At 45.6% G+C, this 14,862-nt stretch overlaps 10 non-coding genes across 10 annotated transcripts; all 10 read right to left on the reverse strand.

Moving 5' to 3' along the window:
• Positions 1-466: 466 nt before the first annotated feature.
• trnag-gcc (transfer RNA glycine (anticodon GCC)) lies at positions 467-537 on the reverse strand. Its single transcript has one exon. It is a non-coding gene; the product is annotated as a tRNA-Gly (tRNA).
• A 1,402-nt stretch (positions 538-1,939) lies between these two features.
• Positions 1,940-2,010, reverse strand: trnag-gcc (transfer RNA glycine (anticodon GCC)). Its single transcript has one exon. It is a non-coding gene; the product is annotated as a tRNA-Gly (tRNA).
• Positions 2,011-3,415: 1,405 nt separating this feature from the next.
• trnag-gcc (transfer RNA glycine (anticodon GCC)) lies at positions 3,416-3,486 on the reverse strand. The gene has a single exon. It is a non-coding gene; the product is annotated as a tRNA-Gly (tRNA).
• A 1,404-nt stretch (positions 3,487-4,890) lies between these two features.
• On the reverse strand, positions 4,891-4,961 carry trnag-gcc (transfer RNA glycine (anticodon GCC)). Its single transcript has one exon. It is a non-coding gene; the product is annotated as a tRNA-Gly (tRNA).
• A 1,404-nt stretch (positions 4,962-6,365) lies between these two features.
• Positions 6,366-6,436, reverse strand: trnag-gcc (transfer RNA glycine (anticodon GCC)). The gene has a single exon. It is a non-coding gene; the product is annotated as a tRNA-Gly (tRNA).
• Positions 6,437-7,840: 1,404 nt separating this feature from the next.
• trnag-gcc (transfer RNA glycine (anticodon GCC)) lies at positions 7,841-7,911 on the reverse strand. The gene has a single exon. It is a non-coding gene; the product is annotated as a tRNA-Gly (tRNA).
• Positions 7,912-9,316: 1,405 nt separating this feature from the next.
• Positions 9,317-9,387, reverse strand: trnag-gcc (transfer RNA glycine (anticodon GCC)). The gene has a single exon. It is a non-coding gene; the product is annotated as a tRNA-Gly (tRNA).
• A 1,405-nt stretch (positions 9,388-10,792) lies between these two features.
• trnag-gcc (transfer RNA glycine (anticodon GCC)) lies at positions 10,793-10,863 on the reverse strand. The gene has a single exon. It is a non-coding gene; the product is annotated as a tRNA-Gly (tRNA).
• A 1,405-nt stretch (positions 10,864-12,268) lies between these two features.
• Positions 12,269-12,339, reverse strand: trnag-gcc (transfer RNA glycine (anticodon GCC)). The gene has a single exon. It is a non-coding gene; the product is annotated as a tRNA-Gly (tRNA).
• Positions 12,340-13,743: 1,404 nt separating this feature from the next.
• trnag-gcc (transfer RNA glycine (anticodon GCC)) lies at positions 13,744-13,814 on the reverse strand. Its single transcript has one exon. It is a non-coding gene; the product is annotated as a tRNA-Gly (tRNA).
• Between the last annotated feature and the right edge of the window lie 1,048 nt (positions 13,815-14,862).

Raw genomic sequence — 14,862 nt, forward strand, 5'->3', positions numbered from 1 at the left:
ACCGAATCTGTCCAATTCCGCTGCAGCCTCCTAGCAGCTCGCACTGCAACCCAGCTTGGTGTGATTTGCAAAGTTGGAGATATTACATTGATGGAATTATTGAAAATCGCCACAGCTCGAGGAAACGGTACCGCCGCTCCTTTCTGCTCCTCCTTATTAAACTGCCGCCCAGACTTGCTCCCGCTCTTTCAACACCCGCTCATCTCTGCTGCCGTGCTGCAAACAGCCACTCCTGTGTGTTCTCGCTTTTTAAATTGCTGCTTCCCTCTGCTCGTGCTATTTGAAAAATAACTCAAATCCTTTACTCCCTCACGTTGCAAGCGATCCTCACTGCTCCCGCTCTTCATACCGAAGGATATCTGTGCCCCCGCTCATTTAACAGCCGCTCCTCTCTGTGTACGCTCTTGAAACAGTCGGGGAAGTTTAATTTTTAAATACACGCTTTCTGAAATACTTTCATAAACACTGCATTGGCCGGGAATCGAACTCGAGTCTCCCGCGTGGCAGGCGAGAATTCTACCCCTGAACCACCAATGCTCACGTTACGAACACATTCAAGTTTAAAGATAGTGCAATTAGTGTTTAATTTTTGTTAATAAAAGGCGAAGAACAACAAAGCACCTCATATTCTGAAGATAGAAACATAGAAACTTAGAAAGTAGGTGCAGGAGTAGGCCATTCGTCCCTTCCAGCCAGCACCACCATTCAATATGATCATGGCTGAGCATGCAACTTCACTTCCCCTTCCTGATTTCTCTCCATGCCCCTTGATCACTTTAGCCGTAAGGGCCATATCTCACTGTCTTTTGAGTATATCTATCCAACTGGCTTCCACATCTTTCTGTGGTACATAATTCCACAGGTTCACAATGATCTGAGTGAAGAAGATTCTCCTCGTGTCGGTCCTAAATGGTTTACACGTTATCCTTAGACAGTGACCGCTGGTACTGGGCTTCCTTTATTCGGACTGCGGGAACCTTTTTACGCCATCAAACCTGTCCATTCCCGACCAAATTTTAAATGTTTCTATGAGCTCCCCTCTCATTCTTCTAAATTCCAGCGAGTATAAGCCTAGTCGATCCAATCTTTCTTCATGTCAGTCCTGCCATCCCTGGAATCAATCTGGTGAATATTCGCTACACTCCCTCAAAAGCAAGAATGTCCTTCCTCAGATTAGATGATCATAACTGCACACAATACTCAAGGTCTGGTCTCAGCAAGGTGCTGTACAAGTCTCCATGCTCCGATACCCTAATCTCCTCGCTATGAAGGCCAGCATGACATTTGGCTTCCTTTACTGCATGCTGTACCTATGAATGACTTCAACGACTGATGTACCAAAATACCCAGGTCTCAATACCCCTCCGCTTTTACAAATCGGTCAACATTCAGATAACATTCTACCTTCAAGGTTTTAGCACCAACGTGGATAAACTCACACTTATCTTCATTATATGGCATCTGCCATCCACCGAATCTGTCCAATTCCGCTGCAGCCTCCTAGCAGCTCGCACTGCAACCCAGCTTGGTGTGATTTGCAAAGTTGGAGATATTACATTGATGGAATTATTGAAAATCGCCACAGCTCGAGGAAACGGTACCGCCGCTCCTTTCTGCTCCTCCTTATTAAACTGCCGCCCAGACTTGCTCCCGCTCTTTCAACACCCGCTCATTTCTGCTGCCGTGCTGCAAACAGCCACTCCTGTGTGTTCTCGCTTTTTAAATTGCCGCTTCCCTCTGCTCGTGCTATTTGAAAAATAACTCAAATCCTTTACTCCCTCACGTTGCAAGCGATCCTCACTGCTCCCGCTCTTTATACCGAAGGATATCTGTGCCCCCGCTCATTTAACAGCCGCTCCTCTCTGTGTACGCTCTTGAAACAGTCGGGAAGTTCAATTTTTAAATACACGCTTTCTGAAATACTTCCTTAAATAAACACTGCATTGGCCGGGAATCGAACCCGGGTCTCCCGCGTGGCAGGCGAGAATTCTACCCCTGAACCACCAATGCTCACGTTACGAACACATTCAAGTTTAAAGATAGTGCAATTAGTGTTTAATTTTTGTTAATAAAAGGCGAAGAACAACAAAGCACCTCATATTCTGAAGATAGAAACATAGAAACTTAGAAAGTAGGTGCAGGAGTAGGCCATTCGTCCCTTCCAGCCAGCACCACCATTCAATATGATCATGGCTGAGCATGCAACTTCACTTCCCCTTCCTGATTTCTCTCCATGCCCCTTGATCACTTTAGCCGTAAGGGCCATACCTCACTCTCTTTTGAGTATATCTATCCAACTGGCTTCCACATCTTTCTGTGGTACAGAATTCCACAGGTTCACAATGAACTGAGTGAAGAAGTTGCTCCTCGTGTCGGTCCTAAATGGTTTACACTTTATCCTTAGACAGTGACCGCTGGTACTGGGCTTCCTTTATTCGGACTGCGGGAAACTTTTTACGCCATCAAACCTGTCCATTCCCGACCAAATTTTAAATGTTTCTATGAGCTCCCCTCTCATTCTTCTAAATTCCAGCGAGTATAAGCCTCGTCGATCCAGTCTTTCTTCATGTCAGTCCTGCCATCCCTGGAATCAATCTGGTGAATATTCGCTACACTCCCTCAAAAGCAAGAATGTCCTTCCTCAGATTAGATGATCATAACTGCACACAATACTCAAGGTCTGGTCTCAGCAAGGTGCTGTACAAGTCTCCATGCTCCGATACCCTAATCTCCTCGCTATGAAGGCCAGCATGACATTTGGCTTCCTTTACTGCATGCTGTACCTGTATGTATGAATGACTTCAACGACTGATGTACCAAAATACCCAGGTCTCAATACCCCTCCGCTTTTACAAATCGGTCAACATTCAGATAACATTCTACCTTCAAGGTTTTGCCACCAAAGTGGATAAACTCACACTTATCTTCATTATATGGCATCTGCCATCCACCGAATCTGTCCAATTCCGCTGCAGCCTCCTAGCAGCTCGCACTGCAACCCAGCTTGGTGTGATTTGCAAAGTTGGAGATATTACATTGATGGAATTATTGAAAATCGCCACAGCTCGAGGAAACGGTACCGCCGCTCCTTTCTGCTCCTCCTTATTAAACTGCCGCCCAGACTTGCTCCCGCTCTTTCAACACCCGCTCATCTCTGCTGCCGTGCTGCAAACAGCCACTCCTGTGTGTTCTCGCTTTTTAAATTGCTGCTTCCCTCTGCTCGTGCTATTTGAAAAATAACTCAAATCCTTTACTCCCTCACGTTGCAAGCGATCCTCACTGCTCCCGCTCTTCATACCGAAGGATATCTGTGCCCCCGCTCATTTAACAGCCGCTCCTCTCTGTGTACGCTCTTGAAACAGTCGGGGAAGTTTAATTTTTAAATACACGCTTTCTGAAATACTTTCATAAACACTGCATTGGCCGGGAATCGAACTCGAGTCTCCCGCGTGGCAGGCGAGAATTCTACCCCTGAACCACCAATGCTCACGTTACGAACACATTCAAGTTTAAAGATAGTGCAATTAGTGTTTAATTTTTGTTAATAAAAGGCGAAGAACAACAAAGCACCTCATATTCTGAAGATAGAAACATAGAAACTTAGAAAGTAGGTGCAGGAGTAGGCCATTCGTCCCTTCCAGCCAGCACCACCATTCAATATGATCATGGCTGAGCATGCAACTTCACTTCCCCTTCCTGATTTCTCTCCATGCCCCTTGATCACTTTAGCCGTAAGGGCCATATCTCACTGTCTTTTGAGTATATCTATCCAACTGGCTTCCACATCTTTCTGTGGTACATAATTCCACAGGTTCACAATGATCTGAGTGAAGAAGATTCTCCTCGTGTCGGTCCTAAATGGTTTACACGTTATCCTTAGACAGTGACCGCTGGTACTGGGCTTCCTTTATTCGGACTGCGGGAACCTTTTTACGCCATCAAACCTGTCCATTCCCGACCAAATTTTAAATGTTTCTATGAGCTCCCCTCTCATTCTTCTAAATTCCAGCGAGTATAAGCCTAGTCGATCCAATCTTTCTTCATGTCAGTCCTGCCATCCCTGGAATCAATCTGGTGAATATTCGCTACACTCCCTCAAAAGCAAGAATGTCCTTCCTCAGATTAGATGATCATAACTGCACACAATACTCAAGGTCTGGTCTCAGCAAGGTGCTGTACAAGTCTCCATGCTCCGATACCCTAATCTCCTCGCTATGAAGGCCAGCATGACATTTGGCTTCCTTTACTGCATGCTGTACCTGTATGTATGAATGACTTCAACGACTGATGTACCAAAATACCCAGGTCTCAATACCCCTCCGCTTTTACAAATCGGTCAACATTCAGATAACATTCTACCTTCAAGGTTTTGCCACCAACGTGGATAAACTCACACTTATCTTCATTATATGGCATCTGCCATCCACCGAATCTGTCCAATTCCGCTGCAGCCTCCTAGCAGCTCGCACTGCAACCCAGCTTGGTGTGATTTGCAAAGTTGGAGATATTACATTGATGGAATTATTGAAAATCGCCACAGCTCGAGGAAACGGTACCGCCGCTCCTTTCTGCTCCTCCTTATTAAACTGCCGCCCAGACTTGCTCCCGCTCTTTCAACACCCGCTCATTTCTGCTGCCGTGCTGCAAACAGCCACTCCTGTGTGTTCTCGCTTTTTAAATTGCCGCTTCCCTCTGCTCGTGCTATTTGAAAAATAACTCAAATCCTTTACTCCCTCACGTTGCAAGCGATCCTCACTGCTCCCGCTCTTTATACCGAAGGATATCTGTGCCCCCGCTCATTTAACAGCCGCTCCTCTCTGTGTACGCTCTTGAAACAGTCGGGAAGTTCAATTTTTAAATACACGCTTTCTGAAATACTTCCTTAAACACTGCATTGGCCGGGAATCGAACCCGGGTCTCCCGCGTGGCAGGCGAGAATTCTACCCCTGAACCACCAATGCTCACGTTACGAACACATTCAAGTTTAAAGATAGTGCAATTAGTGTTTAATTTTTGTTGATAAAAGGCGAAGAACAACAAAGCACCTCATATTCTGAAGATAGAAACATAGAAACTTAGAAAGTAGGTGCAGGAGTAGGCCATTCGTCCCTTCCAGCCAGCACCACCATTCAATATGATCATGGCTGAGCATGCAACTTCACTTCCCCTTCCTGATTTCTCTCCATGCCCCTTGATCACTTTCGCCGTAAGGGCCATATCTCACTGTCTTTTGAGTATATCTATCCAACTGGCTTCCACATCTTTCTGTGGTACAGAATTCCACAGGTTCACAATGATCTGAGTGAAGAAGATGCTCCTCGTGTCGGTCCTAAATGGCTTACACTTTATCCTTAGACAGTGACCGCTGGTACTGGGCTTCCTTTATTCGGACTGCGGGAACCTTTTTACGCCATCAAACCTGTCCATTCCCGACCAAATTTTAAATGTTTCTATGAGCTCCCCTCTCATTCTTCTAAATTCCAGCGAGTATAAGCCTCGTCGATCCAGTCTTTCTTCATGTCAGTCCTGCCATCCCTGGAATCAATCTGGTGAATATTCGCTACACTCCCTCAAAAGCAAGAATGTCCTTCCTCAGATTAGATGATCATAACTGCACACAATACTCAAGGTCTGGTCTCAGCAAGGTGCTGTACAAGTCTCCATGCTCCGATACCCTAATCTCCTCGCTATGAAGGCCAGCATGACATTTGGCTTCCTTTACTGCATGCTGTACCTGTATGTATGAATGACTTCAACGACTGATGTACCAAAATAACCAGGTCTCAATACCCCTCCGCTTTTACAAATCGGTCAACATTCAGATAACATTCTACCTTCAAGGTTTTGCCACCAAAGTGGATAAACTCACACTTATCTTCATTATATGGCATCTGCCATCCACCGAATCTGTCCAATTCCGCTACAGCCTCCGAGCAGCTCGCACTGCAACCCAGCTTGGTGTGATTTGCAAAGTTGGAGATATTACATTGATGGAATTATTGAAAATCGCCACAGCTCGAGGAAACGGTACCGCCGCTCCTTTCTGCTCCTCCTTATTAAACTGCCGCCCAGACTTGCTCCCGCTCTTTCAACACCCGCTCATCTCTGCTGCCGTGCTGCAAACAGCCACTCCTGTGTGTTCTCGCTTTTTAAATTGCCTCTTCCCTCTGCTCGTGCTATTTGAAAAATAACTCAAATCCTTTACTCCCTCACGTTACAAGCGATCCTCACTGCTCCCGCTCTTTATACCGAAAGATATCTGTGCCCCCGCTCATTTAACAGCCGCTCCTCTCTGTGTACGCTCTTGAAACAGTCGGGAAGTTTAATTTTTAAATACACGCTTTCTGAAATACTTCCATAAACACTGCATTGGCCGGGAATCGAACCCGGGTCTCCCGCGTGGCAGGCGAGAATTCTACCCCTGAACCACCAATGCTCACGTTACGAACACATTCAAGTTTAAAGATAGTGCAATTAGTGTTTAATTTTTGTTAATAAAAGGCGAAGAACAACAAAGCACCTCATATTCTGAAGATAGAAACATAGAAACTTAGAAAGTAGGTGCAGGAGTAGGCCATTCGTCCCTTCCAGCCAGCACCACCATTCAATATGATCATGGCTGAGCATGCAACTTCACTTCCCCTTCCTGATTTCTCTCCATGCCCCTTGTTCACTTTAGCCGTAAGGGCCATATCTCACTGTCTTTTGAGTATATCTATCCAACTGGCTTCCACATCTTTCTGTGGTACAGAATTCCACAGGTTCACAATGATCTGAGTGAAGAAGATGCTCCTCGTGTCGGTCCTAAATGGTTTACACTTTATCCTTAGACAGTGACCGCTGGTACTGGGCTTCCTTTATTCGGACTGCGGGAACCTTTTTACGCCATCAAACCTGTCCATTCCCGACCAAATTTTAAATGTTTCTATGAGCTCCCCTCTCATTCTTCTAAATTCCAGCGAGTATAAGCCTCGTCGATCCAGTCTTTCTTCATGTCAGTCCTGCCATCCCTGGAATCAATCTGGTGAATATTCGCTACACTCCCTCAAAAGCAAGAATGTCCTTCCTCAGATTAGATGATCATAACTGCACACAATACTCAAGGTCTGGTCTCAGCAAGGTGCTGTACAAGTCTCCATGCTCCGATACCCTAATCTCCTCGCTATGGAGGCCAGCATGACATTTGGCTTCCTTTACTGCATGCTGTACCTGTATGTATGAATGACTTCAACGACTGATGTACCAAAATACCCAGGTCTCAATACCCCTCCGCTTTTACAAATCGGTCAACATTCAGATAACATTCTATCTTCAAGGTTTTGCCACCAACGTGGATAAACTCACACTTATCTTCATTATATGGCATCTGCCATCCACCGAATCTGTCCAATTCCGCTGCAGCCTCCTAGCAGCTCGCACTGCAACCCAGCTTGGTGTGATTTGCAAAGTTGGAGATGTGACATTGATGGAATTATTGAAAATCGCCACAGCTCGAGGAAACGGTACCGCCGCTCCTTTCTGCTCCTCCTTATTAAACTGCCGCCCAGACTTGCTCCCGCTCTTTCAACACCCGCTCATCTCTGCTGCCGTGCTGCAAACAGCCACTCCTGTGTGTCTCGCTTTTTAAATTGCCGCTTCCCTCTGCTCGTGCTATTTGAAAAATAACTCAAATCCTTTACTCCCTCACGTTACAAGCGATCCTCACTGCTCCCGCTCTTTATACCGAAGGATATCTGTGCCCCCGCTCATTTAACAGCCGCTCCTCTCTGTGTACGCTCTTGAAACAGTCGGGGAAGTTTAATTTTTAAATACACGCTTTCTGAAATACTTCCATAAACACTGCATTGGCCGGGAATCGAACCCGGGTCTCCCGCGTGGCAGGCGAGAATTCTACCCCTGAACCACCAATGCTCACATTACGGACACATTCAAGTTTAAATATAGTGCAATTAGTGTTTAATGTTTGTTAATAAAAGGCGAAGAACAACAAAGCACCTCATATTCTGAAGATAGAAACATAGAAACTTAGAAAGTAGGTGCAGGAGTAGGCCATTCGTCCCTTCCAGCCAGCACCACCATTCAATATGATCATGGCTGAGCATGCAACTTCACTTCCCCTTCCTGATTTCTCTCCATGCCCCTTGATCACTTTAGCCGTAAGGGCCATATCTCACTGTCTTTTGAGTATATCTATCCAACTGGCTTTCACATCTTTCTGTGGTACAGAATTCCACAGGTTCACAATGATCTGAGTGAAGAAGATGCTCCTCGTGTCGGTCCTAAATGGTTTACACTTTATCCTTAGACAGTGACCGCTGGTACTGGGCTTCCTTAATTCGGACTGCGGGAACCTTTTTACGCCATCAAACCTGTCCATTCCCGACCAAATTTTAAATGTTTCTATGAGCTCCCCTCTCATTCTTCTAAATTCCAGCGAGTATAAGCCTCGTCGATCCAGTCTTTCTTCATGTCAGTCCTGCCATCCCTGGAATCAATCTGGTGAATATTCGCTACACTCCCTCAAAAGCAAGAATGTCCTTCCTCAGATTAGATGATCATAACTGCACACAATACTCAAGGTCTGGTCTCAGCAAGGTGCTGTACAAGTCTCCATGCTCCGATACCCTAATCTCCTCGCTATGAAGGCCAGCATGACATTTGGCTTCCTTTACTGCATGCTGTACCTGTATGTATGAATGACTTCAACGACTGATGTACCAAAATACTCAGGTCTCAATACCCCTCCGCTTTTACAAATCGGTCAACATTCAGATAACATTCTACCTTCAAGGTTTTGCCACCAAAGTGGATAAACTCACACTTATCTTCATTATATGGCATCTGCCATCCACCTAATCTGTCCAATTCCGCTGCAGCCTCCTAGCAGCTCGCACTGCAACCCAGCTTGGTGTGATTTGCAAAGTTGGAGATATTACATTGATGGAATTATTGAAAATCGCCACAGCTCGAGGAAACGGTACCGCCGCTCCTTTCTGCTCCTCCTTATTAAACTGCCGCCCAGACTTGCTCCCGCTCTTTCAACACCCGCTCATCTCTGCTGCCGTGCTGCAAACAGCCAATCCTGTGTGTTCTCGCTTTTTAAATTGCCGCTTCCCTCTGCTCGTGCTATTTGAAAAATAACTCAAATCCTTTACTCCCTCACGTTACAAGCGATCCTCACTGCTCCCGCTCTTTATACCGAAGGATATCTTTGCCCCCGCTCATTTAACAGCCGCTCCTCTCTGTGTACGCTCTTGAAACAGTCGGGGAAGTTTAATTTTTAAATACACGCTTTCTGAAATACTTCCATAAACACTGCATTGGCCGGGAATCGAACCCGGGTCTCCCGCGTGGCAGGCGAGAATTCTACCCCTGAACCACCAATGCTCACATTACGAACACATTCAAGTTTAAAGATAGTGCAATTAGTGTTTAATTTTTGTTAATAAAAGGCGAAGAACAACAAAGCACCTCATATTCTGAAGATAGAAACATAGAAACTTAGAAAGTAGGTGCAGGAGTAGGCCATTCGTCCCTTCCAGCCAGCACCACCATTCAATATGATCATGGCTGAGCATGCAACTTCACTTCCCCTTCCTGATTTCTCTCCATGCCCCTTGATCACTTTAGCCGTAAGGGCCATATCTCACTGTCTTTTGAGTATATCTATCCAACTGGCTTCCACATCTTTCTGTGGTACAGAATTCCACAGGTTCACAATGATCTGAGTGAAGAAGATGCTCCTCGTGTCGGTCCTAAATGGTTTACACTTTATCCTTAGACAGTGACCGCTGGTACTGGGCTTCCTTTATTCGGACTGCGGGAACCTTTTTACGCCATCAAACCTGTCCATTCCCGACCAAATTTTAAATGTTTCTATGAGCTCCCCTCTCATTCTTCTAAATTCCAGCGAGTATAAGCCTCGTCGATCCAGTCTTTCTTCATGTCAGTCCTGCCATCCCTGGAATCAATCTGGTGAATATTCGCTACACTCCCTCAAAAGCAAGAATGTCCTTCCTCAGATTAGATGATCATAACTGCACACAATACTCAAGGTCTGGTCTCAGCAAGGTGCTGTACAAGTCTCCATGCTCCGATACCCTAATCTCCTCGCTATGAAGGCCAGCATGACATTTGGCTTCCTTTACTGCATGCTGTACCTGTATGTATGAATGACTTCAACGACTGATGTACCAAAATACCCAGGTCTCAATACCCCTCCGCTTTTACAAATCGGTCAACATTCAGATAACATTCTACCTTCAAGGTTTTGCCACCAAAGTGGATAAACTCACACTTATCTTCATTATATGGCATCTGCCATCCACCGAATCTGTCCAATTCCGCTGCAGCCTCCTAGCAGCTCGCACTGCAACCCAGCTTGGTGTGATTTGCAAAGTTGGAGATATTACATTGATGGAATTATTGAAAATCGCCACAGCTCGAGGAAACGGTACCGCCGCTCCTTTCTGCTCCTCCTTATCAAACTGCCGCCCAGACTTGCTCCCGCTCTTTCAACACCCGCTCATCTCTGCTGCCGTGCTGCAAACAGCCACTCCTGTGTGTTCTCGCTTTTTAAATTGCCGCTTCCCTCTGCTCGTGCTATTTGAAAAATAACTCAAATCCTTTACTCCCTCACGTTACAAGCGATCCTCACTGCTCCCGCTCTTTATACCGAAGGATATCTTTGCCCCCGCTCATTTAACAGCCGCTCCTCTCTGTGTACGCTCTTGAAACAGTCGGGGAAGTTTAATTTTTAAATACACGCTTTCTGAAATACTTCCATAAACACTGCATTGGCCGGGAATCGAACCCGGGTCACCCGCGTGGCAGGCGAGAATTCTACCCCTGAACCACCAATGCTCACATTACGAACACATTCAAGTTTAAAGATAGTGCAATTAGTGTTTAATTTTTGTTAATAAAAGGCGAAGAACAACAAAGCACCTCATATTCTGAAGATAGAAACATAGAAACTTAGAAAGTAGGTGCAGGAGTAGGCCATTCGTCCCTTCCAGCCAGCACCACCATTCAATATGATCATGGCTGAGCATGCAACTTCACTTCCCCTTCCTGATTTCTCTCCATGCCCCTTGATCACTTTAGCCGTAAGGGCCATATCTCACTGTCTTTTGAGTATATCTATCCAACTGGCTTCCACATCTTTCTGTGGTACAGAATTCCACAGGTTCACAATGATCTGAGTGAAGAAGATGCTCCTCGTGTCGGTCCTAAATGGTTTACACTTTATCCTTAGACAGTGACCGCTGGTACTGGGCTTCCTTTATTCGGACTGCGGGAACCTTTTTACGCCATCAAACCTGTCCATTCCCGACCAAATTTTAAATGTTTCTATGAGCTCCCCTCTCATTCTTCTAAATTCCAGCGAGTATAAGCCTCGTCGATCCAGTCTTTCTTCATGTCAGTCCTGCCATCCCTGGAATCAATCTGGTGAATATTCGCTACACTCCCTCAAAAGCAAGAATGTCCTTCCTCAGATTAGATGATCATAACTGCACACAATACTCAAGGTCTGGTCTCAGCAAGGTGCTGTACAAGTCTCCATGCTCCGATACCCTAATCTCCTCGCTATGAAGGCCAGCATGACATTTGGCTTCCTTTACTGCATGCTGTACCTGTATGTATGAATGACTTCAACGACTGATGTACCAAAATACCCAGGTCTCAATACCCCTCCGCTTTTACAAATCGGTCAACATTCAGATAACATTCTACCTTCAAGGTTTTGCCACCAAAGTGGATAAACTCACACTTATCTTCATTATATGGCATCTGCCATCCACCGAATCTGTCCAATTCCGCTGCAGCCTCCTAGCAGCTCGCACTGCAACCCAGCTTGGTGTGATTTGCAAAGTTGGAGATATTACATTGATGGAATTATTGAAAATCGCCACAGCTCGAGGAAACGGTACCGCCGCTCCTTTCTGCTCCTCCTTATTAAACTGCCGCCCAGACTTGCTCCCGCTCTTTCAACACCCGCTCATCTCTGCTGCCGTGCTGCAAACAGCCACTCCTGTGTGTTCTCGCTTTTTAAATTGCTGCTTCCCTCTGCTCGTGCTATTTGAAAAATAACTCAAATCCTTTACTCCCTCACGTTGCAAGCGATCCTCACTGCTCCCGCTCTTCATACCGAAGGATATCTGTGCCCCGGCTCATTTAACAGCCGCTCCTCTCTGTGTACGCTCTTGAAACAGTCGGGGAAGTTTAATTTTTAAATACACGCTTTCTGAAATACTTTCATAAACACTGCATTGGCCGGGAATCGAACTCGAGTCTCCCGCGTGGCAGGCGAGAATTCTACCCCTGAACCACCAATGCTCACGTTACGAACACATTCAAGTTTAAAGATAGTGCAATTAGTGTTTAATTTTTGTTAATAAAAGGCGAAGAACAACAAAGCACCTCATATTCTGAAGATAGAAACATAGAAACTTAGAAAGTAGGTGCAGGAGTAGGCCATTCGTCCCTTCCAGCCAGCACCACCATTCAATATGATCATGGCTGAGCATGCAACTTCACTTCCCCTTCCTGATTTCTCTCCATGCCCCTTGATCACTTTAGCCGTAAGGGCCATATCTCACTGTCTTTTGAGTATATCTATCCAACTGGCTTCCACATCTTTCTGTGGTACATAATTCCACAGGTTCACAATGATCTGAGTGAAGAAGATTCTCCTCGTGTCGGTCCTAAATGGTTTACACGTTATCCTTAGACAGTGACCGCTGGTACTGGGCTTCCTTTATTCGGACTGCGGGAACCTTTTTACGCCATCAAACCTGTCCATTCCCGACCAAATTTTAAATGTTTCTATGAGCTCCCCTCTCATTCTTCTAAATTCCAGCGAGTATAAGCCTAGTCGATCCAATCTTTCTTCATGTCAGTCCTGCCATCCCTGGAATCAATCTGGTGAATATTCGCTACACTCCCTCAAAAGCAAGAATGTCCTTCCTCAGATTAGATGATCATAACTGCACACAATACTCAAGGTCTGGTCTCAGCAAGGTGCTGTACAAGTCTCCATGCTCCGATACCCTAATCTCCTCGCTATGAAGGCCAGCATGACATTTGGCTTCCTTTACTGCATGCTGTACCTGTATGTATGAATGACTTCAACGACTGATGTACCAAAATACCCAGGTCTCAATACCCCTCCGCTTTTACAAATCGGTCAACATTCAGATAACATTCTACCTTCAAGGTTTTGCCACCAACGTGGATAAACTCACACTTATCTTCATTATATGGCATCTGCCATCCACCGAATCTGTCCAATTCCGCTGCAGCCTCCTAGCAGCTCGCACTGCAACCCAGCTTGGTGTGATTTGCAAAGTTGGAGATATTACATTGATGGAATTATTGAAAATCGCCACAGCTCGAGGAAACGGTACCGCCGCTCCTTTCTGCTCCTCCTTATTAAACTGCCGCCCAGACTTGCTCCCGCTCTTTCAACACCCGCTCATTTCTGCTGCCGTGCTGCAAACAGCCACTCCTGTGTGTTCTCGCTTTTTAAATTGCCGCTTCCCTCTGCTCGTGCTATTTGAAAAATAACTCAAATCCTTTACTCCCTCACGTTGCAAGCGATCCTCACTGCTCCCGCTCTTTATACCGAAGGATATCTGTGCCCCCGCTCATTTAACAGCCGCTCCTCTCTGTGTACGCTCTTGAAACAGTCGGGAAGTTCAATTTTTAAATACACGCTTTCTGAAATACTTCCTTAAACACTGCATTGGCCGGGAATCGAACCCGGGTCTCCCGCGTGGCAGGCGAGAATTCTACCCCTGAACCACCAATGCTCACGTTACGAACACATTCAAGTTTAAAGATAGTGCAATTAGTGTTTAATTTTTGTTGATAAAAGGCGAAGAACAACAAAGCACCTCATATTCTGAAGATAGAAACATAGAAACTTAGAAAGTAGGTGCAGGAGTAGGCCATTCGTCCCTTCCAGCCAGCACCACCATTCAATATGATCATGGCTGAGCATGCAACTTCACTTCCCCTTCCTGATTTCTCTCCATGCCCCTTGATCACTTTCGCCGTAAGGGCCATATCTCACTGTCTTTTGAGTATATCTATCCAACTGGCTTCCACATCTTTCTGTGGTACAGAATTCCACAGGTTCACAATGATCTGAGTGAAGAAGATGCTCCTCGTGTCGGTCCTAAATGGCTTACACTTTATCCTTAGACAGTGACCGCTGGTACTGGGCTTCCTTTATTCGGACTGCGGGAACCTTTTTACGCCATCAAACCTGTCCATTCCCGACCAAATTTTAAATGTTTCTATGAGCTCCCCTCTCATTCTTCTAAATTCCAGCGAGTATAAGCCTCGTCGATCCAGTCTTTCTTCATGTCAGTCCTGCCATCCCTGGAATCAATCTGGTGAATATTCGCTACACTCCCTCAAAAGCAAGAATGTCCTTCCTCAGATTAGATGATCATAACTGCACACAATACTCAAGGTCTGGTCTCAGCAAGGTGCTGTACAAGTCTCCATGCTCCGATACCCTAATCTCCTCGCTATGAAGGCCAGCATGACATTTGGCTTCCTTTACTGCATGCTGTACCTGTATGTATGAATGACTTCAACGACTGATGTACCAAAATAACCAGGTCTCAATACCCCTCCGCTTTTACAAATCGGTCAACATTCAGATAACATTCTACCTTCAAGGTTTTGCCACCAAAGTGGATAAACTCACACTTATCTTCATTATATGGCATCTGCCATCCACCGAATCTGTCCAATTCCGCTGCAGCCTCCGAGCAGCTCGCACTGCAACCCAGCTTGGTGTGATTTGCAAAGTTGGAGATATTACATTGATGGAATTATTGAAAATCG

The sequence above is a fragment of the Pristiophorus japonicus genome, unplaced genomic scaffold, assembly GCF_044704955.1.
Source record: "Pristiophorus japonicus isolate sPriJap1 unplaced genomic scaffold, sPriJap1.hap1 HAP1_SCAFFOLD_270, whole genome shotgun sequence".
In the NCBI taxonomy this organism is placed as follows: Eukaryota; Metazoa; Chordata; class Chondrichthyes; family Pristiophoridae; genus Pristiophorus; species Pristiophorus japonicus.